This window comes from Pygocentrus nattereri, chromosome 13 (genome assembly GCF_015220715.1).
Source record: "Pygocentrus nattereri isolate fPygNat1 chromosome 13, fPygNat1.pri, whole genome shotgun sequence".
NCBI lineage: Eukaryota > Metazoa > Chordata > Actinopteri > Characiformes > Serrasalmidae > Pygocentrus > Pygocentrus nattereri.
This window is the reverse complement of record NC_051223.1, coordinates 35,010,056-35,033,445: the sequence shown is the minus strand read 5'-3', so window position 1 is coordinate 35,033,445 and position 23,390 is coordinate 35,010,056. Positions and strand designations below refer to the sequence as shown.

The following is a 23,390-nucleotide window of genomic DNA, read 5'->3' as shown; positions in this document are numbered from 1 at the left end:
TTCCCATTAGAAAAGCAAACCCATTGGGTTTTTTCAGCAGGGAAAACTCTTCACATCTTCAGTATTCCAGTGTTTATACAATTCACAGGGTAACCACAGATCCTGGATCAGCTTCACAGATGTTTCCTTCAGCTGATCCCAGAACAGCGTGAGTGGAGATAAAGGTCACGTGAGCAGGAGAGCATTAAGGAGGGCAGGCTCCTCCCCCCAGCGGGACATGAGAGGCCGTTCTCCAGCTGGAGAGGCGAGACGGACAGACAGAGTGAGTGAAGGCGGCGATCGGGCAGGATTGGGACCACGCTGCAGAGTAAACTGGTGGAGAGCGCTGGCGAGTGTCCACTCCTCACTAATGGTAAGCTGGACGCTGCGCTGCGCTCACTGCAGACTGAAGGGAGAAGTCGGTTAGTGGAGCAGGACTGAAGTTCTCGGTTGTGGGCCACCGGGTTTCTCGCCTGTTTGGCTTTTATTACGTGTAGCTCAGCCAGTGAAACGGAGTGCGGAGCTGCTGTGAGGAGGAACCGAGAAGTCGAGCGTACTTTAAAAGTAGTGTTGAGTAGGAGGGCGGGAGAGTGGCAGTCCTGCTGGTCCCGCCGTGCGGTTGCGTTATCTTGATGTACTTTGCCGCAGATGACATGAGACTGAACAGGGCTGCGGTTGCGTGAAGTCCAACCAGGCCACCGCGCTTCTGCGGATGAAACGGAAAATAGTGAGTGCGCTCTGACGCACAGGCACGCGCACGCGAGCTCAGCATTGGGGGCAGAGCCCACGCTGCGTGCCACAAGCCTTTGGTGTTCATGTTTCATCGTCCAGGCGTTCTGCACGCAGCTCTTATAGGGCCTGATGTGCTGCATGTGCTTTGTCCCAGCTTGTCCTCCTGCAGTGGCGTGTTAGTGGATTCTGAAAGGGGAATTCCACCGAATTGTAAAAATTCTGTTCACGTCAGGCGTGCAGATGGAGACAGTCATTCAAAATAGGAACAGCAGCATAGAAACCTACTCCGATTTCTTTACAGTGGTGGTGATGGGATCCAGGGGTAACACTTTTACACTGGTACACTTTTAACCAGTTTACACACACACACACACACACTTTATATATATATATATATATATATATAGCCCTGCAACGGACTGGCGACCTGTCCAGGGTGTATCCTGCCTTCCACCCGATGACTGCTGGGGTAGGCTCCAGCACCTATATATATATATATATATATATATATAGAGAGAGAGAGAGAGAGAGAGTTTACACACACACACACAAACACACACACACACACAAGACACCCCTGGACCCATGTGACGTTAACAGTAAGCTAGTGGGAATAAAAAAAGCCCTTGTTTGTACCTGCCTGACATGCTGACATTTAAAATATGTTTTTAGGCCAAAACTTGTTCTCAAAACTAAGTTAAACTCAAGTTTCGGGCATCATGAATCATTCATGTAAAAACTTGAACATTTTCTGGATAATTTAATCTTTAAATGAATCCGGAGTGGTTTGAAGTGAAGTGGTTAATGGCAGAGTAGTTCATCTAAGATTTCTTTACAGTGGTTGTGATAGGAACCAGGGGTCACCATGTCTAAATTGCAAACATAACCATTTAATTTACTAACCAAAACCACCAGTGAACCTACACGTGTTCTCTGAGCTTTACATGTGATGTTGATAATGGTGAAATAATGGGAAATCTAAATAAAACAGGGTTTTCGGGCACTGTGTTGCTTATGTCCTCAAAACTATCATTAAACGATGTCTCAGGCACCAGACAGTGTATTTATGACAGCTTCAGGCCATAAGCTTCTGTGAGGGCAGTATTATAAAGGCATGACACACTTCAGACGTCTGGTTCCTATCACCACCACTGTGAACAGTTTTGGCTCGATGCGCTTCTCTAGCGTGAAGCATTTCAGGTCAAATCGCTCTGAATGACTTTGTTTTACATGTTAATGAGTTATTTTTGCTGCAATTTAAAAAAGGTTGTGGAATTACTCTTTAACCCTTATGGCCTCTCAGCATTTCTCAAATATCTTGGGCTCCCCTTGTCATGTGACAGCATTGTGTTAGTGAATTAGAGCAGTAAAAAGAAAACGGGGGAGTAAGCTTAAGGAATTTGGCTGGGTGTATGTGTGTTTGCCCTGAAACGTCCACTAGCTCCGTGATCTGTAGTCAAGCGAGGCAAGCACACCTGTCTGCTCGTAAGTCCAGCCGAGCAGATCTCCAGCTTTAAAAGCTCAAGCTCATCTGGTCTAGGTTTGTACTCTGAATCATACTTGCTTCATAAATCACTAAAGCTTTGCAGCTAAAGACTTTGTTTCCACTTAAGCTCTAAGGGTCCGTATATGAGCTCACAGTTCTTCGCTCTCAGAATCACATAACCTACTCATAACTTTCGAAGTTGTTACAGAATAATTCATAACAGTTACTGAATACACTTTAGGAGGAATTCCACCAAAATTTTAGTGTCCAAGTCTTTCAAAATGGTTTGATGTGAAAGCTGCTGATGCTGATTATTTACAGTGGTGGTGATAGGAACCAGGGGTCATGATGCCTGCAATGCAAATGTAGCCGTTTTGTTTACTATCCAAAATGACCAGTGAATTTACATGTGCCCTATGAGTTTTTATATGTAATGTTGATAATAAAAAAGCAATACATCTAAAAATCTCTATATTTTGGGCACTGTATGTATGGCATGTGTCTTTTCACAGCAGGAAAGTGCATTTTAGGCCACTTTCTCTCACTTCTGCTGTAAAACAGTGTCTCAGACGTGAGTTAATGCATTTGTAATCATCTCATCCAACAGCTTTCTGGTAGCTTTTAACAGCAATAAATACTTCAGACGTATGGCTCCTATCACCACCGCTGTGAACGTTTCCCCTTTAAGGGGTTAAACTCCTGGCGACCTCTGAGAAAGGGTCTAGATGAGAGGAAAACTTACCTCTTTTTGTCTTACCTGTCTATCTGGTGCTAAATGCAGGTTCTTCAGGGTCTCAGAGCTAACTTCAACACACATCCTCTACAGCGTAATATAATCTTATCTGAGGAATCTGGAAAGTTGACATTGTGATCAGCAGCTGTGAAGTATCAGGTGTAATAAAACCTGCTGCGTGTTCGTCAGCATCAGCTGCAAATGCCGACTGATAGCAGGTGAGCTCTTCATGTTGTAGCCTCATCTTGCACTTTGATTTCCATTCCGTTCAATGTAAAATAAAATTAATATAGAGAAATATGTAACACCCAATAACTGTGACCGTGAACCGTGACACTGTTTTCTCTCTGATTGTGAGTATTGTGACTCTGTGCTGAGCTGCTAGTGAGTAATGAGAGGGGAAGGGGGAGGGGTAAACGATATGCCGTGAAAACCTTCCCACCTTCCCACCCACAAAGAAGTCTGTGCTGAGAGAAAACAGACACGCCTCGGCTTCATATCAGTCACCTGCAACAGCCGCAATAAAGAAAATAGCATTTAACCACAGTTAAACACTAATAAGTGTTGACTAGCTTGCTTATCAACAGATTCAATTCCAGTTCGTGTCTGATTTTGTAAATTATACACATTTCGATCTAAGTATAATTGCTAAAAACATGCAAAACAAACTGAAGTGCCTCCAAAATATGCCAAAACTGCATTTTAATGCTACTGTGTAAAAGGGTTAATGTAAGTTCTACAGTGTGTGTGTATACAGATGTCGTTACAGTGCATTATAGCATTATTACATTGCACTGGAGACTGTGTTAGAAAGTGTTGTTCCTTTCTGCTTTTGGAAATGAAGTGTTATGGGGAACACTCAGGGCTTTATAGTGATTTCTGTGGAGTACAAATATACACGTAGTTCATTTTTATGTAATATAATGCTCATATGTAGTACGCACGTAGTATTTCGACTCTGTAAGTTTTGTAGTTGTGGTTTTAGTTCATTGTTAAGTTCTGGTTGGAAACAAAAGGGTTCATTTTTTTGAAACGTCTAATGAAAAATGACCCAATCAGAATTTGTTTCTTTGTGTTGTCAAGGCAGATACAGCCAAGCTCACCCCCCCCTTGGTCCAGGAATGAAGCCTTGTATCTCCCTTTTGTCGTTTTTCAGTTTTTGGCATAACTTGAAAATGCCTGTTGCTTTTTACATTGTGTGTACATTTCATGATGAATGGACCAAAACAAATGGTCCAAAATGACTTGGAAACAATTCTGGTTCCACTGGTTTACATTAAAAGTGAGCTTTTGGAGGTGCAAGGGTTTGTTTCGACAGCAGCGAGAAGTAGGAACTAACTGTGGAATCAACCATTCATGTTTTGATTTAAAACGACTGGGACCAATTTAATAGAATTTAGGACTTTCTAGATTCTGGAAGTTCAGTCTGGCCGTTCTAGATACATCCCAGACTGTGAGTGGTAGTCTGACCAATGCGGTTCAGGCAGTTGCTAGAAATGGAAGACAGCAGCAGCAGCTCTGTGTCAGGGCTGTTTGCGGAGAGTCACCGTAAAACTGCTACTGCTCTGTTACAGGCTTCAAAAACGTGTGTTTTTCAAGCTTCAGGTCTGTGTTTTCTCCAGAACGTCCAAAAAAAGTTCAGAATAATTGCCTTAGGGATGCGTACAGAAATGAGCATTTTCACAGAGGTGTGTTTTCCTTGTTATTTATGGACCAAACTGATGGCCACAAACTAATAGTGACGGTTTACCACTTTGTAGAGCTCTGCTAAAGCTTGTGTTCTCTAGCTTTTGCCCTGTCACTAAACAAATTGAGAGTGTGTGTGTGTGTGTGTGTGTGTGTGTGTGTGTGTGTGTGTGTGTGTGTGTGTTGATTCCAGACCGATCTATGGCCTACTTCCCCGAAAGCCAAACACAGTGGTTTAATTTGGGATTTAGAAAATCATGTCCTCTCTGACATCACATCAGCCAGAACACACAAACACCCAGTTCCACCTCTACCACTCTGTCATACTTTCTCAGTCTGGCCCATAATTCATTTGTGCTTTGTTTGAACTAGAATTTTCAGTAGTTTACACATTTTTCATCCTGACACATCTGTGTCGCTTTGTGAGAACGTAGCCAGCTGGTTTGTCCACACACGAACCCCCCCCTGCTTAAGGAATGGCTCGGTTATTAAAGTTCCTTGGTCGGGGATCATAAACTATGTCAATATGTACTCTTCACTTCCTTTAGTGTAATCGGTCGTGCTCTGCGGCTTCAGCTCTGCACACACAGGCCTAGAAAAAGTAGAATCAAGCAGTGCTGAATTTACACTGTGTCTACAGTGGAGTGTGTTATGCTGCACACGTACTCTCCGCAGTAGTACATGCTGCTCTCTTTATTTGTGGCTTTTCCACACTTGCGGTGTGCGATTTTACTTAAGTTAGTAGACTAACGTGAAATGTTCAAAAAGTATGCAAGATCTTGTTAAGACCATGATTGTGTGAATATATCATATATAATGTCGTATCTATGTAGGACAGGTAGGTGCTGATGCTCCCACAATGTTATGTTGCACCAGTGCACGGAACCAGTACTGGTAGGAGGGTGTTATACCAGTCCATATACTGGTTGAAATTAGTATCAGATAGGTTTGTCATACCCTTTGTACTGGTTATGTCTGCAAGCGTTCTAAACCATACTAATATTAGCCTGTTTGGAGGAATATCTGAGCCAGGCGTGTTTGTCATGTTTTATATAAAGTGAAAACTCAGCAGTCCCTGAACCACCTCCCACTGACTGACCTGTTGCATCCAAAATGGTGTTTTCAAGGCAGCAGACTTAAAGTAACGAATGGTTTTTGGGGTTAGGCTTAGCCTTGCATGGACACCAAAGAGCTTCTGTGTAGTCTCGTTCTGCCTGAAAGGAGCCATCTCACTCAATCAGCTGCATCAGACAGCGTTCTCCTGGTGTGTGACCAATAGGCCGTGGACCAGCTGGTACTGATAGCAGAAATGACTGTTTTTCAGCAGTGTCTGATGGTCGTGGGTGTGTATGGGATGCACATATTACGCAAATGACTGGAGAAGTCCAACAAAACTGAAGTTGGCTTCTTATGCAAGCTTCCCATTCCACCTTAAATGGTGCTACAATTGCATTAAGGTGCCTGTACAGTGGCACCTCTACATCCCAATCCACTCATATCAGTGCAACACACAACATGCCGCTACCACCTGAGTGTCACTGCAGTGCTGAGAATGATCCACCTCCCAAATAATACCTTCTCTGTGGTGGTCCAAGGTGGGTTCTGCCCTTTCTAGACCAGAGTGAAAGGGGGCTAACAAAGTATGCAGAGAAACAGATGAACTACAAAGTTCTTCTATATGGTCAGTGGAGCTGATAAAACAATAAGTGAAGATACAAGTAGGTGGTTTTAATGTTGTGAGTATATAAACACCGTCATATACACTCAAACTGATCTTATCATACAGAGATTTTTTTGGCCATACTGCCTGATACTGTGCTGAACTGTGTGGATACAGCCTTAAAGCTGTATTTGGGAACGAGTGAGTGGTCCTGTGCGTTTGCATGTGTGAGAAATGGGACACATTTGTCCACTTACTGGAAAGCACATAAACATACACACCCATAAATACCCCCCCTTTTAATGTAATAACATTCTTAATAACAACATGTGATTATTGCAGTTTATTTATGTTAAGCAGTAGGATAGTGTGCAGCACCACTCCGAATAAATGTAGAACATTTCAAATGACAGATATGCCATTTTGATCCAAGTACAGCTCCCGATATAGGTGTCGATCACCATATAACTTTGTTAAATGTCCCCTTTAAACAGCCCTTTGGTAGCGCTAGAAGTCCGAGGCCAGTTGTCCCTGAACTACTCTTCCAGATAGGACATTATATTTCCAAGGGCACAAACTGTCCTAGAACTTTTAGCCCCCCTTCCATGCAGTGTGCAGAGAACTGTGATGAGTAGAAATCTGGCTGGCTGCGGGCCAGTCTCCAGAGACACAGCGCGGCCTTATCTCCTGTCCCCGAGTAAATGTTCACTACAAGGCTGCCCTGGAGTTTATGTTGCGCCTTGCTTTTCTGAAGTAGATCTGAGAGTTCAGACTATTTTGGGAACACCGGAACTGGGAAGAAGAAAAGGTCAATGGAAACGTGCCTGCATTAGGTGGGGTTGTTTTCATCATTAGCTAGTCGAAGTGTTGTGTAGATAAGAAAGGTTATGAAACTTTTGACCATGACAGGAACACTGTCAGGAAAAGAGCCTCAAATTAAGATTTACAGTGTGGAGCTACTTAGAACAATAAGCCCGGAGAGGCTGTGCAGTGCAATATGACTTTATATTGTATGGTCTAGGGGCATTATTAGGCACAACACTGAGCTCTCACCACACTAAAACCTCTTAACAGTGGTAAAATCACTCAGGGTCCCGGGGGGCGGGGGGGCAGGGGGGCTGCTAGATCATTTTTAAAATCAAATTAACCACCATGAACAATTCTTCCACCAAACAATGTAGTTCATCAGAAATTAGGCTCTTTCTGTGGTTAAGCTTTCTGTGTAATCTGATCTTCTCCAGTAATAACAGGATTTCTCAAAACTGTTGTTGCATTTATTTGTCGAGGTGGGCAATATGGCAAAAATATATCATGAGACTTTTTCACAGGAAATTAATATATTTTTTCTGACATCTGATACGTGTGAGCGTGTGAAAAAAGAGGCAAGTAGTGTTACATAAAAAACAATACTGTCAAAAACTTTCAGCACAAATGATTTTTATTTAACATTTCACATACTGTGCTGTAGTAAATCCAATTAAACAGGCCTTATTATGCTCCCTTTATAGCAAACCATGCAGCTGGTCAGTGTTTAACTCTTTGATATCCATGACCTGCTCAGAAAAGCATATGATGAGTTAAATTTGACGTCATTCAATTTTTATATTTTTATTTTGCATGTGCTACAAATACCCTTTCTGAGTAAGTCACATGCCGGTTGTATTTTATATTGTAAAATTTATATTATTTATACATTTTTTAATATTATTTATATTATATACGCAGCCAGCAGATGTGAACAAATTCATTCTCAGGTCTCTATAATTCTCAGGATCTTCAGCGAGATGCTTTGAAAGGATTAACTAGATTATTCCATGAATGGTGCAGTTTTTAATAACTTGACCCATTAATACCGAATTCACCTGATGTCTGCAGTCATATTGTTATTTTACAATGGCTTTGAATGTGACTTTATAGGGGCTTGTGCGCTTTACTATGAACTCATAGCTATAATTCATTGTATGGCATATCATATGCTACTGTTTGGCTTATTGTGAAGAGCAAGGTTGGTGTCTGCTGGTATTATATTAATAACCTGTGTGGCTACTTAGAATAGTTCTCATGTTCCTGTCTGCCTCGTGTACATTGATATATTCAGAAAATACTGAATAAATGCTAAGAAAGAAAACATCTCTTTTGCCCCGCATGTTTAAGGGGAGTTCCACAGATTTTTCAAAATTGGTGTGTAAGCAAAGGCATTCAAAGTGGCTGTATGTGAAATAGTGTATTTTAGAGGGATATACAGGCAATTTCTTAACAGTGGTGTTGATAGGAACCAGGGGTCACAATGCCTACAACATATACATAGCCATTTCATTTAGTGTCCAAAGCGATGAGCCCTCTGACTTGTTATATGTAATGCTGATGATGATGATAAAACAGTGGTGAATCTGAACAAAAAAAGTCCTCTTATTGGAATATCTTGCCTTATAACCCCCTGCATTCGATGAATGTTCATAAGAACATACACTTTAGGCCTATGAACTATGGTAAAACAATGTTTCATGTGTCATGTATCAAGCATTCATAACCATTTCATGTAACAGCTTTTTGCGTGATAGTGTTCAACTCTTCAGACGTCTGGTTTCTGTCAGCAGAAGGAAGGATTTCACATCAAACCGCTCTGAATGACTTTGTTTACATTATACGTTTGACTATGCACAAATTTAAAATGGGTGGAATTCCCCTTCGAGGGCAGTGAATGGAGAATAAACATCACTTTTTTTGTGACTCAGTTGTATTATGGGAACGGGCCACCCCCCCCCAGCACACCATAAGAGGATCACTGAAAATACGCTAATTAGTCTGGATGATGAATATGCCGCAGCTGCGACTTGGATGTGTTGCGTCAGGCTTTGAGTAGGTGGGTTTTCCCGGGAAAGGGTGGGTTTGAATCATAGAACCACCCTGATGTGTAAACTGGTTCTCCCTCCCGTCACTCCCCAGTGAAGCATGTCTGTGTTGTACTTTGAGATCATTTCACCCAAGAGCCCCTGGATATTATTCAGCTCTTTAATTAAAACCATCAGCAGATGCTAAATCTGTTCACCAGCGGCACTGCAATGAATTATTCGGAAATTTAGAAGAATTTAATCGAACGCAGACGGTGTTAGCGATTTTTGGAAGCGACTTTTGAAATGCCTTTACCAGATGTAGCCAAAATATGGTGCTGGGTCCACCTGCCTGTTACCGGCCACACCTGGAATGTCTCATGTTTGATTCATAACGTTGGCACAAAGCTCTCAGGAATGCTCCTGGGTATCGGCATGACCTTATTCCTCCTCCAAATCAGGACTGAACCATGTGAAGCAAAAAATGCTCTGATTCTATTGCTTCGTGTTTGTTTTGTAATACATTACAAATCATTGATGTGACTTGGGTAAAGATTGGTGTCCATTATTTGGACCAAAATTATTTGGTGTTGATGGAGTACTTGAGTGCTTTGAATCCATTTACGTACCATCTTAAAAAGAGTTGAGAGTCTTTAGGCACCGTCTGATTTGATTTTGATTCAGGACGCAGTTATGAAAAGCATGTCTATTTTTTATTTCTGCCTATGTAGTGGTTATCTCTATTTTTACCTTACATGCTCTTATATTAAAATCTTTCATTAAAATCATGTTCAGTACTATAATACTATGCTCAGAAAAGGATACTGTGACTTAATTTTGACATAAATTTATCACAATAAATGATAAACACTGTCATATGTAGTTGACATATAAGAAAGGTGATGTAACAAATCATCCCCTTGGAATTATAAGGTTCCATGAGACATTTGTCAAAATTGACAGATGGTAACTTCTTAACTTTATGTGAGGTGTGTTTTTTATTTTTATCATTTTTTTAAAAAGATATATGCATTTTTGTCTCCTTATCTAGTTTTATCTCCAAGGTCAAACTCTAGCTTGGTTCTATAAGGTTCTATCTGTGAGCCAGTTAGCACACACACAAGAGGACCAGTCAGGTTCTGCTTCTTCATCATGTCGCCACTCAGCTCATTGACTGCGGGAAAAGTTTATAAAACTTTATGACACATGAAAACATGCTGCTGAAACTCTGCCCGTCTTCTTACAGCTCTGTAAAAAGTCTTATGGTCTTAATTCATTCATCTTTTCTTTTTCTTCTTCCTTCCTAAGACATTATGTCTCATTAGAGGCTCATTTCTCATACAAAACATGACCTCATACAGCCTTTAGACTGACTAGCTACACTTACTTGCTGGGACAGTGTATTACAGTAGCTGGTTGCAGCCTAACCTAAAGACAAAATATTTAGCTCTGGCCTTTATACTTAATCTGCAACGCTGTTGTTGAATAAAAAAAAGATATTTCTTGTTTTAGATAGATAGATAGATAGATAGATAGATAGATAGATAGATAGATAGATAGATACTTTATTGATCCCGAAGGAAATTTAGGACAAAGTCAAAAATGTCAAAGAAAGCATTAAATATAACTTTCTGATCATGTAGACACGGTTACAGCACTAACCTGATGTTTTAAGACAAACCTTTTGTGCACCTTGAAATTCATTGCTTCTTTTCAGGTTTTGCCAGAAAGAATCTAGTAACCCCCGGCAAGAAGTGAGCTCTTAGGATTAGAAGAGTCTTTCTGCATTTGACCTGTTCAAAATACTTGTTTCCAAATCTGATTTTGATAGTGTACATCTGGAATAAGTTTGTTATTGTCATGTATGAAAGAGACTCCATGCATCAGTTTTGCCATTTGGAATTCAACATTTTTGAAGCTCAACATCATAAAACTGCTCAGAACGGGAATAAAACCTATTCATTCCATAGGGGGCAAATTTTGAAATTTGTTTGTGCTACAGAAGACCTTTTACACCCCAGTCCCTTATTGTGACTCTGATTAACCCCTTAATAAGCACCTTCCAGAGGAAAGCCCAAGTGCTTGACAAATATATAAAAAGGTGTTTGTCATTATATTGGAGTTACTCTGGAATTCAGCTATAGATGGCTGTTGGAAACCCTGAAGTATTATGTTTTTATCATTTTACAAGATGTACAGAAAATGCTGGGAATTTTCTTGTGACACTTTTAGGGGCAGCCTTGGGCTGGAGGTTAGGGTACCAGCCTTTTGACCAGAAGGTTGCCGGTTTATCCCTTGAGCTGACAGGACATGACTGAAGTGCCCTTGAGCAAGGCGCCTAACCCCCAGCTGTTCCCTGAGCCTGTGGATAGGGCTGCCCACTGCTCTGGGCAGGTGTACTCACTGCCCACTGGTGGGTGGGTGTGTGTTACACTGCATGGATGGGTTAAATGCGGAGGTCTAATTCCTCTGTGCAAACACAGTTGGCCAGTAGTTCTGAATTCTATTCAATTCTATTCTATTCCATTCTTCATTTGTCATGTCAAAGCAATCACCAAAACATGCTTCCATTATCTAAAAGATATAGCCAGAGTCAAAGGTTTGGCGCCACACTTAATTCCAGCAGGGTGGTCTTCTGTAATGGACTCTTAAATGGACACCATAAAAAGACCATTAAACAGCTGCAGCTGAATCAGAATGCTAGACTTTTAACCAGGACCAAGAGCGCAAAGCACATTACTCCAGTTCTATTATCTTTACACTGGCTTCTGGTTACTTACAGCGTGGAGTTTCAAGAGCTGTTACTAGTCTATAAATCACTGAATGGTCTCGGCCCAGAACACATCTCCAGACTAGACACAGTGAAGCAGCATTTAGCTGTTGTGCTGCACACAACTGGAACCAAGTGCTAGACGTCTTAGATGTGCTCTAAATATGGCATTTTATAAAATCCAGGTTAAAAGCCTTTCTCTTCTGTGCTTGAAGACTCTCACTTTCTTCTTACTGTGCTTTACTGTTTACAAGCTGTTGTACCTTTTTATGAGCTATTATAATAAGCCCTTTGTTTTTACTGTCCTTTTTATCTTTTCATTTATCCTTTTATGTACTTTGTACAATAATTATCTTTATTTCTTTGAACTATTGAACTTCTTTGTCTTTATTTTTCATTTTGATGTTCCTTAGGCTTTTATTTAAGTAACTGAATTGTGTAAAAAACAATAAACCTGCCTTGCCTTTGTATGTTACTCCTGCAGCTTCACGTACACAACAGAATGACCGTTATCATGCATTAGTGAGATCCTGGGCTTCTTTTTTCTTCTTCCAAGCTGGGCTGAGCCAAAATACCCTGCTTTCTACTGTCTGTGTGTGTATGAGTTTATGTTGCAGTAGGGAAATGTAGAGCCTATGTAAAATGATCAAGTCAGAATCTTTAATGCATTTGAGAATCTATTATTTTTCCCCACCCTTATCTTGAATGTCTGTTGAATCAAGGTATTCATGTGATCCATTCAAGGAATTAAGGTCAAAAGGTTGTATGTATGGGGCTTTGCCTGATTTTATGGACAGGTTCAATTCTAAGCAAACCTTTTGTGCTAAAGAGGGCATAATTAGGACTGTTCAACTGGATTTAGTACCATATTTTTCACCCACCCCTAGAAGGTAGTAATACAACACTAAGTTTATGATCATATCGGATCGTTGTGCAACTTTAAATAGAGTTGATCACAAGGCTCTACTAATCCGCTATCTTGAAAACTGGACAGGACGCTCAGGAATGGTTTTAAAATGTAGGTTGATTTGGCTTTGGATTCTGATCCCTAGCTTATCACGTGAGAAATATCACGGATGTTCAGCCTTTTCTATCTCAAAGCAATGCAGAGAAACTTGTTCATGTATTTCTTATGAGCAGGATTGTTTACTGCTATGCTCTTTTTGTTGGACGTCCTGAGAAAACAATACGTCCTCTACAACTCTTACAAAAACGCAGCTGCGTAGATCTTAACAAAGGAAAACCGAGGGCTCGTCATATTGAAAGACCTTGACTGGCCGCCTGTGACTTTTAGGGGAGATGTAGAAAAATGTTACTTGGCTTTTGAGCTCTAAATGGCTTTAAAGCACCAGCGCACCTCACGGAATGTCTGTCTGTTTGTGTCAACACACAATCTTAGATCTACAGATCTGGCTTTCTGTAAATACCTGATGTGGAGAGACTGTTTAGGTTATTATGCTTCTAAACTGAAACTCAGTTTCACCTTAATTTTCTTCTGTTACTGCTAAACGTTCACCTTGCTGGAAAGCGCTTTGATAATACCAGCATGAAAAGTTTGTTGTTGTTGTGCTGTCCACCTCCTGAAGTGTTGTCAAAGGTTCTGTCTGGCCTTAACAGTCTGAAACGCATTGTACACTGAAAAAGGTCACTAAAGACTAAGGATGAAGTTTGTCTAATACTTTCTGTGGAATTGTGGGTAAATGCCATTTAGTGCCCACATCCTCTACTGTTTCAGTCGTTCCATAAACAAACTCCGTCTTTACTCCTGGAGCCGGACTATTACTCGGTATGTGTGTGCGTGTTTACCTTCGTGCTCCAACTGATGTTTCATTGCCTAATTTCCTGTTCAGTGACTTGTTGACGCTTATGCTCTAGATCCCAGGGGTGTGTCTCTACTTCAAGGCTTTTCGGTGAAGAGTGTGTGTGTGTGTGTGTGTGTGTGTGTGTGTGTGTGTGTGTGTGTGTTTGGCCTCGTGACTGTCTACCAAACAGGATATGGAGTCGTAGATGACCACACGATACACCAGAGGTCACTCTACAGCAGACAGTAGTGAGAGTGTGACAAAACACTTAAAAAGGGTTATTGGTGAGGTTGTAGATTTCAGGGTGGAACCGTTTAGACCAAAAAAGAAAAAAAGAAAGTTGTTTCTTGGGGTCTCTGCAGTACAAAGAACCACAGCAACATTAACAGTGAATTGCTTCACATTTGTAACCATAAGGCTGCCAGTACAAAACGCTTTTATACACCAAAGAAAACATGAGAAATGTGAAAGTTTTACAAGCCTTACTGTTCAACGGTGAGGCAGGTTTGAATTAGGGCTGTGCGTTAGGGCAAATTGGCAAATTGATATATTCAGCGGGCAGTCGTGGGCTGGAGGTTAGGGAACCAGCCTTGTGATCGGAAGGTTGCCGGTTCGATTGCTTCCTTGAGCAAGACGCCTAACCCCAACTGCTCCCCGGGCGCTGCGGATTGGGCTGCCCACCGCTCCGGGCAAGTGTGCTCACTGCCCCCTAGTGTGTGTGTGCGGAGGTGAAATTTCCCCGTTGTGGGACTAATAAGGGTCACTTAATCTTAATCTTAATTCAAGTATCAACGGACGATTCAGCTAATATTAATGTAAGGCTGGTCATTTTCTCCTCTTATTTACTCTTTTAGGTGACATCTCTGGTGTTAAGAGGCTATAAAACGTATCCAGCTGATGAGCGTAGAAACACGAGGATGGTATTAATGTTTGGCTGATTGGTGTATGGTTCAGTTGTTTCCAGTACCAGTGCTGAGCTCAGTCATGAATATGGGATATGGTCTTATTTTCTTGACAGCCTAAATTCACAGCAAATAACTCCTACAGACACTGAATCCACTGCAAATTAAAGATGTCTGTTAAATATTTGTTACTTGCTTGATATGTTTACTGACTTTACAGACAAATGGATGCATGGTCATGCCAGTTTAAAAAGAAAAAGGGGTTTTAAAAAGTTCTTATTTTCAAAAGGGCATTTCAGTCCAGACTTAACCTCTTAAATTTCCCATAAATGCCCTAAAGCGCTAAACCTCAGTTCCTCAGGCTCATGATTATGTAACTTACATATTCATAACATTGTAGTTTCTAAATGAGAAGTCTACAGATTGAAGGCTGAATAAGCCTCGGTTAATCAGTGGCTAATAGTTTAAAGAACCAAAGATTCCTATAAACTGAATGTTTTACAAAAGTGCTGCTGAGAGATTTTCCATGGTGAAGGTTGGTTGGTGGGGGGTTTGGCCTGGAGTGGTGTGGAGAGTCTGAGTGATGTGCCGGAGAGGAATGTCTGATGGCAGGCTCATCCTGCTTGTGCTTACAAAAATAACCTGAAATGGAAAGATGGAGGGATGAGTGGAGATCAACAGTAAGTGTACCCTGAAAAAAAAATGATGTTTTGAATTTACACGATTCAGATGCACATGAATAAAATGTTACCTCAACATATTTCGCCAAAAGAAGCGAACTGAAAAACAGCAGTTGTATTGTAGCACATTTTATTCATGTCTGACCAGTTGACTTGAATCATGAACCATTTTTTCAGTGGAGTTAATGAAAATCCATTTTGTTCATAGGCTGTAGTTGAATACCCTCCATATTACTGCAGATTTTCATGAGGCTCACTTCTTGCTGCTGTTATGTTTATTCACCTACTGGATCTGTGTGTCATATTTCAGGGCCTTATGAGTTCCCATAAGCTACAACCCCAATTCCAATGAAGTTGGGACGTTGTGTAAAACAGAAATAAAAACAGAATACGACGATTTGCCAATCATTTTCAACCTATATTCAATTGAATACACTACAAAGACGAGACATTTAATGTTCAAACGGATAAATTTTATTGTTTTTTGCAAATATTAGATAGATAGATAGATAGATAGATAGATAGATAGATAGATAGATAGATAGATAGATAGATAGATAGATGAGACTGTGCAAGTGTGCAATAAATAGACATAGTGCAACATTACAGTATATAGAATAAATTACTATTATAGATATGCAAAAATAGATTATAGGTGTGTAGATATATACATGAACATGTTGGAGATGCACACTGTATTGAATAACTGTTGCGATGTGTTATTTACATGGCAGTCGAATGTTAAATTTGTGCAGTGGTAATAATAATGAATAAAATAAAACAACAGCTCTGATTGGTGAGTGTAGTATGAGAGGCAGAGTTCATAGTCCGCTGTGTGCAGTATGAGTGGTAGTGTTATCAGTGAGGTGTGGAGTTCAGCAGAGTGATTGTGGAGGGAAAGAAGCTGGACCTGAGCCGACTGGTTCTGGCCCGGATGCTCTTGTATCTCCTCCCGGATGGAAGTAGGTTGAACAGTTTGTGGTTGGGGTGGGAGGGGTCCTTAATGATGCTGATGATTCACTCTATTCACTATTCACTATGTTTTACACAACGTCCCAACTTCGTGGAATTGGGGTTATATAAGACGGGTCGTTTTTCACAGTATGTATATAAAGTATTAAGGCTTTAGATACCTTACATCTTGAATGAAATCCAGTGAAATCATTATTGAACTTGTCAACTTATTTGTCTCAAAGTAAAATCCAACTTTAGTTAACCTCTTAAATGCCCAGGTTTTATTACACACCACTATAACCTAAGAAGCGCTCAGCCAGTTTGCATTGAAGTCCCTGTAGTTACTGAATAATAAACCTTTATATATATATAATAAGCCTGAGATTTTAAGGGGTAAATTAACTGATTTAATGAAATCTGTTCGCGTAATTCACGCTGTTTTTTGTAACAGTGAGCTGATTTGACAGCTTCCTTCGTGTTGAGAGCCGAGTGATTGTGTGTGACGGGGACAGCTGGGTGTGTGTTTGTGTGCTGGGGTAGGAGGATCACTGGCTGTGGATCTCACAGATTACTGAGTTTAAGCTTGTGCCACACAAAGAAATCTCACCACTCAATCCATCAGCTGCTGAGAAACCAGAGCCAGTTAAGATTCATTAGTAACACTGTAGGTGTTCCAACTTTGAAAAATAGTACATGTTGTTTTTTGTGTTGACTGATCAGAGACAGACAGTCAGACAGACAGACAGACAGACAGACTGACAGACACTCTGTTAGAGCGTCATATTCTTGTTTAGCTTTTGACTCAAAATGTCATGCTTACAAATGGTCTTGCCCTTTCATCGGCTTCCGCTGATTAACACAGCGTTAAATGAATCACTTGGCTGGCAGTCAGATGAAGAGGATGGTCTATGATCACAGTGGCAATCTTGATCAGTGACATCTTGAGAAATGCAGAGATCTGGAACTAAAAAAGCTCTACATACGAGTACTGCTTTAAATTCTCAGCATGCTTGGTGTATTATGGGATGTAATAAAAAAGCCAGTCACCGTGTTGGTAAAGCAGTAACTGACGTAAGCCACAGCAAAACCATATATTCAGATCTTACAAACCACATGCAAACGATAGAGACGGCTGTAAAGAGCCTGGTTTCATCGAACCTTTGCCCCCTTGTTGTGGTAACATGCACGTGTGTAGTAGCTGGAGCAAGCTGCTTTTTTTTTTATTGTATTTGATACAAAGACCACACTGTAAAAAAAAAAAAAAACTTCTGTAAATTTACAGTAACTTACTGGCTGCAAACTTAATATATACACTATTCATACTATAAAATGTATGGTAATGACAACTGTATTTTTAAATGCAGTTTTAAATATTTAAATATACATATATATATTTGCAAGACTGCATATTGACAGCTGTATATTACTGTCTCTTTTCTGTACATTATATATATATGCACACACATTAGGAGAGGAGTTAAAAGAGCAGTTTTAATATTGCTGTTAAAATGCAATTCATATCAAATGCCAAAAAATAGCCATTTTTTCAAAAGCCAACAGGCTAGACTCCTCAAATAATGCTCACAGTTAGGCTTCTAGTTGGAAAATATGAAGTTCACGCATTAAACTCTGCTATGCAATAACTTTCATCACATGAACTCAGTGTAAGTAACTAGGTTTACACTGGGAACAAACTCTCTTTTCCCCGCTCAAAAAGTTGAGTGCAGGTTCAGTTTGGGGTGGCCTGAAAATGGATGCTTATCTGTGCCTCCACCAGCAGGCGGTCCCGCTCTCTCACACCTCCCGCCAGGCCGAACTCTGCTGGAGATCGTACGGTCACATATGTAAGCTGGACCGGACTTTTTTTTAGGAACTTTGTCCCTCTGCTCTCCTCTCTATAGCTTCCAGGATATAAATAGGATTCTCAGTGGAGCCCAGGCTGGGAAAGGGATAGCAGTTATGTCATACGGCGCATGAGAGATGCTCATTATCTCAGGTTCATTAACAAAAGTGAAGTGCACATGTGGTTCATTATAACCAGCGACAGCTAGTTAATGCTAAGTGATGTGTGATGTTTCGATAACTCTTATATTGTAGGCCTGCAATTTGCAGTGTGTCCTAAGAGCCTAGAGGTGGCAGTGTTCTGCTGTATGTTTTAGAAGGTTATGTGCAGGTGAGCTAATGATAGCATCTTGCTTTGCATATATTTTGCCTGACTTATCGCTGTTTGCAATAGGAATTTGATTTTTAAATGAGCTTTTTAAATGTTTTAAAAGGCTCAAAATGAGAAAGATGAGATGGAAAGTCTTGTAGATATTCCATGTGATTGAGCTGATACAAAAAAAAAATGGAATTTACTTATACATATTTATCATAATACAGATAATATATATTAGAATAATGTATATAATACAGATTTCAAATTAACCTCTTAAATTTTATTGTGAGTTATTAATCCTAAGACTTATTTCATAGTAACTATATAATAAGTTATTTGTAATAGCAGAGAAACTAGTGTGTAAGATATGTAGTTATGAGAGTGAGGAATTGAAATGTGGGCCCAGATGCTTTGGGTTTAATCAGGTAAAGAAATCTGATCAAAACCCTGATAACTAGCACTTAAGTAAGTAAGTAAGCCATTTGTAATGTTTATCTGCTCTTTTTCAGGCCTGCTTGTAGTGAGGGACCAGACTGAGCTTACAAGCCCAGCAGATGTGGTGAACCCTGGGCTGCTCCGCCAGCCCACTTCCCTTGCTTCTTCTGAGCCTTCAGACTTACTGACACACAGAGGTGAGTCTGCTACAGGCATTGTTGGTTATCAAGGTGTCTGATGCTCTGAGAAGTTGTGTGGTGTCTTTTCTTTCCAGCGTTATGTTTTGCAAATCAAGGTGAATTTCACTACTATTCCTTCAATCCATGGGCATTTTTCCAACTTTGCCATTTAGTACAAACCGATCTTTAACCTGGCATGGTAATGTAGAACTGGAAGACATTTACAGTATTTTGATATTTTGTTTGGCAGTTATCTGACAAAAATGGAGCAGGTGGGCAGGGGTGAGGTCACAGGTTGGTGGTGACTGAGGTGGATAAATTACGTGGATAAATTACATGAATGAGGCCTTTGCTGTCCGAGCTAATGTAAGAAAAGCAATAGTGGGCCGCTCAAAGATTAACGATGATGAAGCACTAAATGGACATACTGAATCGGAATATTGCACTACATTGCTGTCAGTCCACCCGAAGAAGCTTAACAGTAGAGCATTTGTTTATGTTCACGTTTGTTTTTTTGAAAATATGCTTTTATTTACAGCATTTTGGCTGACGCTCTTATCCAGAGCGACTTACAATTTGATCATTTTACACAGGTAGGCGAAGGTGGTGTTAGGAGTCTTGCCCAAGGACTCTTATTGGTGTAGTGTAGGCGGCTTGTCCAAGCAGGGGACTGAACCCCAGTCTACAGTGTAGAAGGCAGAGGTGTTACCCACTACACTATACCAACTGATTTGGAGGATTATTATAGTTTCCAACAAAGCATTTTTCTTTAAAATCAGAGGGAAATGTCCATTATTTAACAATGGAAGAGATGGACTGTATAAAAAAAGTCATGCACAAGCAACATTAGCTAAAGGCTGAACGCCGCCACACAGCCACCCCCTGATTTCATAAGTCCTCCCCTGTGACTGAAGCAAGTTCATAAAATATGTTTTCATGGAAAACATTGACATCAAGAGAAACACTGATGTATTTGGCTGTAGTTTTGACTTTTGAACTGCATCAAGGTGAAGAATGTGAGCGCGTCCTCAGCCTTTCGATTGGTCATGCACATTTAGCCACTCATGTAGTCGCCGTACTCAGACTGACGTAATCAGTCTGTCCAATTACAAGTCAGATTAGTACATCTATAAAAATTTAATATCAACACACTGAAATAACTTACCAAGTCTTCAGTCCTGGACATTGTTTATGTTTGCTGTTGAAAGTTATTTCACTCATGATGGAGCTTCAGCTTAAACCACAAAGACAGCAGAGGAATAGGAACTTGGCTATTCATCCCCCACCCACCCCAGCTGTTCGCTTAGAGCTTTTCCCGTTCCACTGTCCCAGAGTTCCCAGGGGCAAAGCAAAAAGGTCCAGAGAGTGTGTGCTCTGTGTCTCTCATGGATGTCCCAGCTGCACTGGGATCCAACCCCGAGTTAAAGTATTTAACCCTTAAGAATTCCACTGTTACTGCTGTTGATTTGCTGTATTATTTGAATGGAAGTACATGATTAACTATGTACTCCATATTTTTTTTGAAAGTCACACAATGGCAAATCCCCAAGAGGACACAACTTTATCACATCAAATCATGATGAAATGTCTCCCCTATGCCAAACTTGTTGGGGAAACAAAAAAGCAGTGGGCGCTCTCCAGTCTGTAATGGCGAAACAGGCTTTACTAGAAACACACTAACATGTTTATAGGGCTACAGATGAAAACCAGGGCATTACCATGCGTGGCAAAATACTGCCGGTAAGGAAAGTGATGATCAGCAGGATTGCATTATTTACAATGGAAAGGACATCGTCATTTAAGTGCTGTAGTTGAGGCGTGCATTGTGTTTTAGTGTGTGGTCTCTGGCTCTAAAGCTTTGTTGCATTCTTGTGTGAACCTGGCCTTAATAAAATCCCATCATCCCTTGGGAAAACGCTCCCCACCCCCACCAGTCAAACCCCCCCCACACCCCCCTTTTCCCTTACCTCCGGTGGCTGGCTGTTTCGGGGCTGTTCCGCCTTGTTCGGACCTTTAGCCCTGTTTTGCCTGCAGGACCAAATTAACACTGGCTGGAGTGACCCATTTACAGCAGGACCTGAGAGAAACCCATAGAACAGCGCTCTAGCCTACTTACTCTACCCTACTTACCCCAGCGTGTGCGCACACACGCACGCACACTCACGACATGCACGTGTGCATCCACATGCACACACACATCCACAGTGCATGGTCATGATTACTGTGCTTCCGATGCGGTTTATGGAAAACAATGTTGTGACTCATTAGAGTTGCTTTAATGTAAATCGTTGCTTGGTTTTACAGTTTAGTACAAATTACTGACTTCAGCCTCAAAGCAGAGTAATACAGATATTACCGTATAGCCTTTGTGCTATAAAGAACTGTTGAAAGACCTTTTGAAAGCATCTGTAAGAGAATTGAGGTAGACAGAGAGACTTGTTGTGGATATGTTGTTTATTTGTTTTCGTACATTTTCTTTTCGTACTTTGTTACAGCTCTATGTTTCATTTTTTCAAAATAAAGAGCGAAACCATTTCTTTTTGGTCATTGAGATTAAGGTGAGGATTAGGATTAGGCTTAGGATGCATGTTTTTAATCACATGTTTGTGCTTACACATAGTCATATGCAGAAGTTTGGGTGCCCCAGTCAGAAATGACGTTTTGTTGATTTGCTTAGTGAAAATTAAGTTAATATCTACTCTAAAGAACACATTGTTTTTTACTGAATTTAATATGTTATATATTAATATGGATTCGATTCCCCGGCTGGGCGAACAGGGTCCTCTGTGTGGAGTTTGCATGTTCTCCCTGTGTCTGAGTGGGTTTCCTCCGGTTTCCTCCCACAGTCCAAAGACATGCAGTCAGGCCATTTGCTAAATTGCCCCTAGGTGTTTGTGTGAGAGAGCATGTGTTTATCTGTCCATTTGCCCTGTGATGGACTGACGACCTGTCCAGGGTGTATCCTGCCTTCTGCCCAGTGACAGCTGGGATAGGCTCCAGCACCCCATGACCCAGAAGGAAAAGCGGCTTAGAAGATAATAATACATAATAACCACTTTAAATAAAGGGTGGTCTCAGTCATATACTGTATAACTCCTGTCTTTTAGTTTCACTGCACGGCTGTTGGCTAAGGGTTCAGAATGTTCGATGACCGTCAAGCCGTGAAGATGATTTCACAGCAGAGCCTGTTAAGAATGATAAACTGAACAAAGAAAGACAGAAAGAAGAGGACCGAGTGTGTGTAAAGGTGCATAGTGCATTCCAGACCCGTGTGTCATTTCCTTGTTGCTACTGACGTTAAGTCCGTTTCTGCCCCTCACCATTCATATTGCTCACACACACGCACTAGTAGTCGTACCTCTGAAACATCTGTCTGCTAAAGAACAGAAGAAAAAGAAAGGGTTTGAAAGACTGTGGTAAGGAAACAGAGAGAGGAGGAAGGATGAGGCCTCTGTTCAAAGCCGAGCTGAGCTACATAGAACACGTGCAACAGAGAAATACTTTTTCCTTCGGGAGCACAGAGGATGGGGAGAGAGAGCGAGAGAGAGCGAGAGAGCGAGAGCGCGAGAGAGAGGCAGGGAGGAAAGTCTGTGAAGGTGGCAGTCAGCCAAAGGCAGATTTAAGAAGTGCGTTCTGTGTGTTGGATTAGACAGAGCTAAACACACTTTCTCCACGGAAAAGGTGGCTTTGAAGCAGAGGCAGCTATGCAGGACTCAACCTGGGGTATGTAACCTTTGGGGGTGGGGTGTTTTATATGTGTAAATTTATAGCTGGTTAAGTGTTTTAGCAAGGAATGGCATTACGCATGTAATCGGCTGCTTATAGGTAGTGTTGGATCTCATTGAAGAGAAGTCCTCACCGGTCTTGAATGTGCGAATGCAGGCAGGCACGGCAGGAAAAGTACAGCAGGACAGGTATAGAGTAAAGAAATAGTCTTCAAAAGTGTAGACTTCATCTCTTACAGTTCAGTTTGATTCGGTTTCTGGCCTGTGGGTTGGCTGATGTAATGTTACAGTGTGGGGGAAAAATGTTATTGACTTTAATTACACAAACAAGAAGAGAATAAAATGTTACGTTTAAAAGTTGTACAAAATGCTTGCAAAAGCCAATAAACGCACAATAAACTTAAACATTTGGTTTTTTAATACTTGCCATAGTAATAATGCATGTAAACAAATGTAGAGCAGCTGTACCAGGCAGCAAGTATAAAGATGTAAACAGCCAGCAAATAAAATGTAAACATCGAGTGAATTAAGCCTGTCTGTGCTTTTAATGGCAAGTGAGTTGGTAGTTTTCTTCTCGTTCACCCAGCGTCGACATCCAAGTGATTTATGTAAGGAATAAACTTATCATTGAGGCTGAGTGGAGTGTTTATTATCTAGCTGGCATTTTTCAGTTTTGGC

At 40.9% G+C, this 23,390-nt stretch overlaps 1 protein-coding gene across 3 annotated transcripts in view; it reads left to right on the top strand.

The window, feature by feature from the left end:
- The first annotated feature begins 204 nt into the window (after nt 1-204).
- The window catches only part of lzts2b (leucine zipper, putative tumor suppressor 2b), a 37,229-nt gene continuing 14,043 nt past the window's right edge, over nt 205-23,390 (top strand). For 2 of the 3 annotated variants that reach the window (XM_017717889.2, XM_017717887.2), the window contains exons 1-2: nt 205-352; nt 18,883-19,005. The gene's annotated coding sequence lies outside the window, so the exon portion shown is untranslated. Of the gene's footprint in view, nt 353-18,882; nt 19,006-22,546; nt 22,711-23,390 lie in introns of those variants that run through there. The other variant, XM_017717888.2, reaches the window with a different exon arrangement.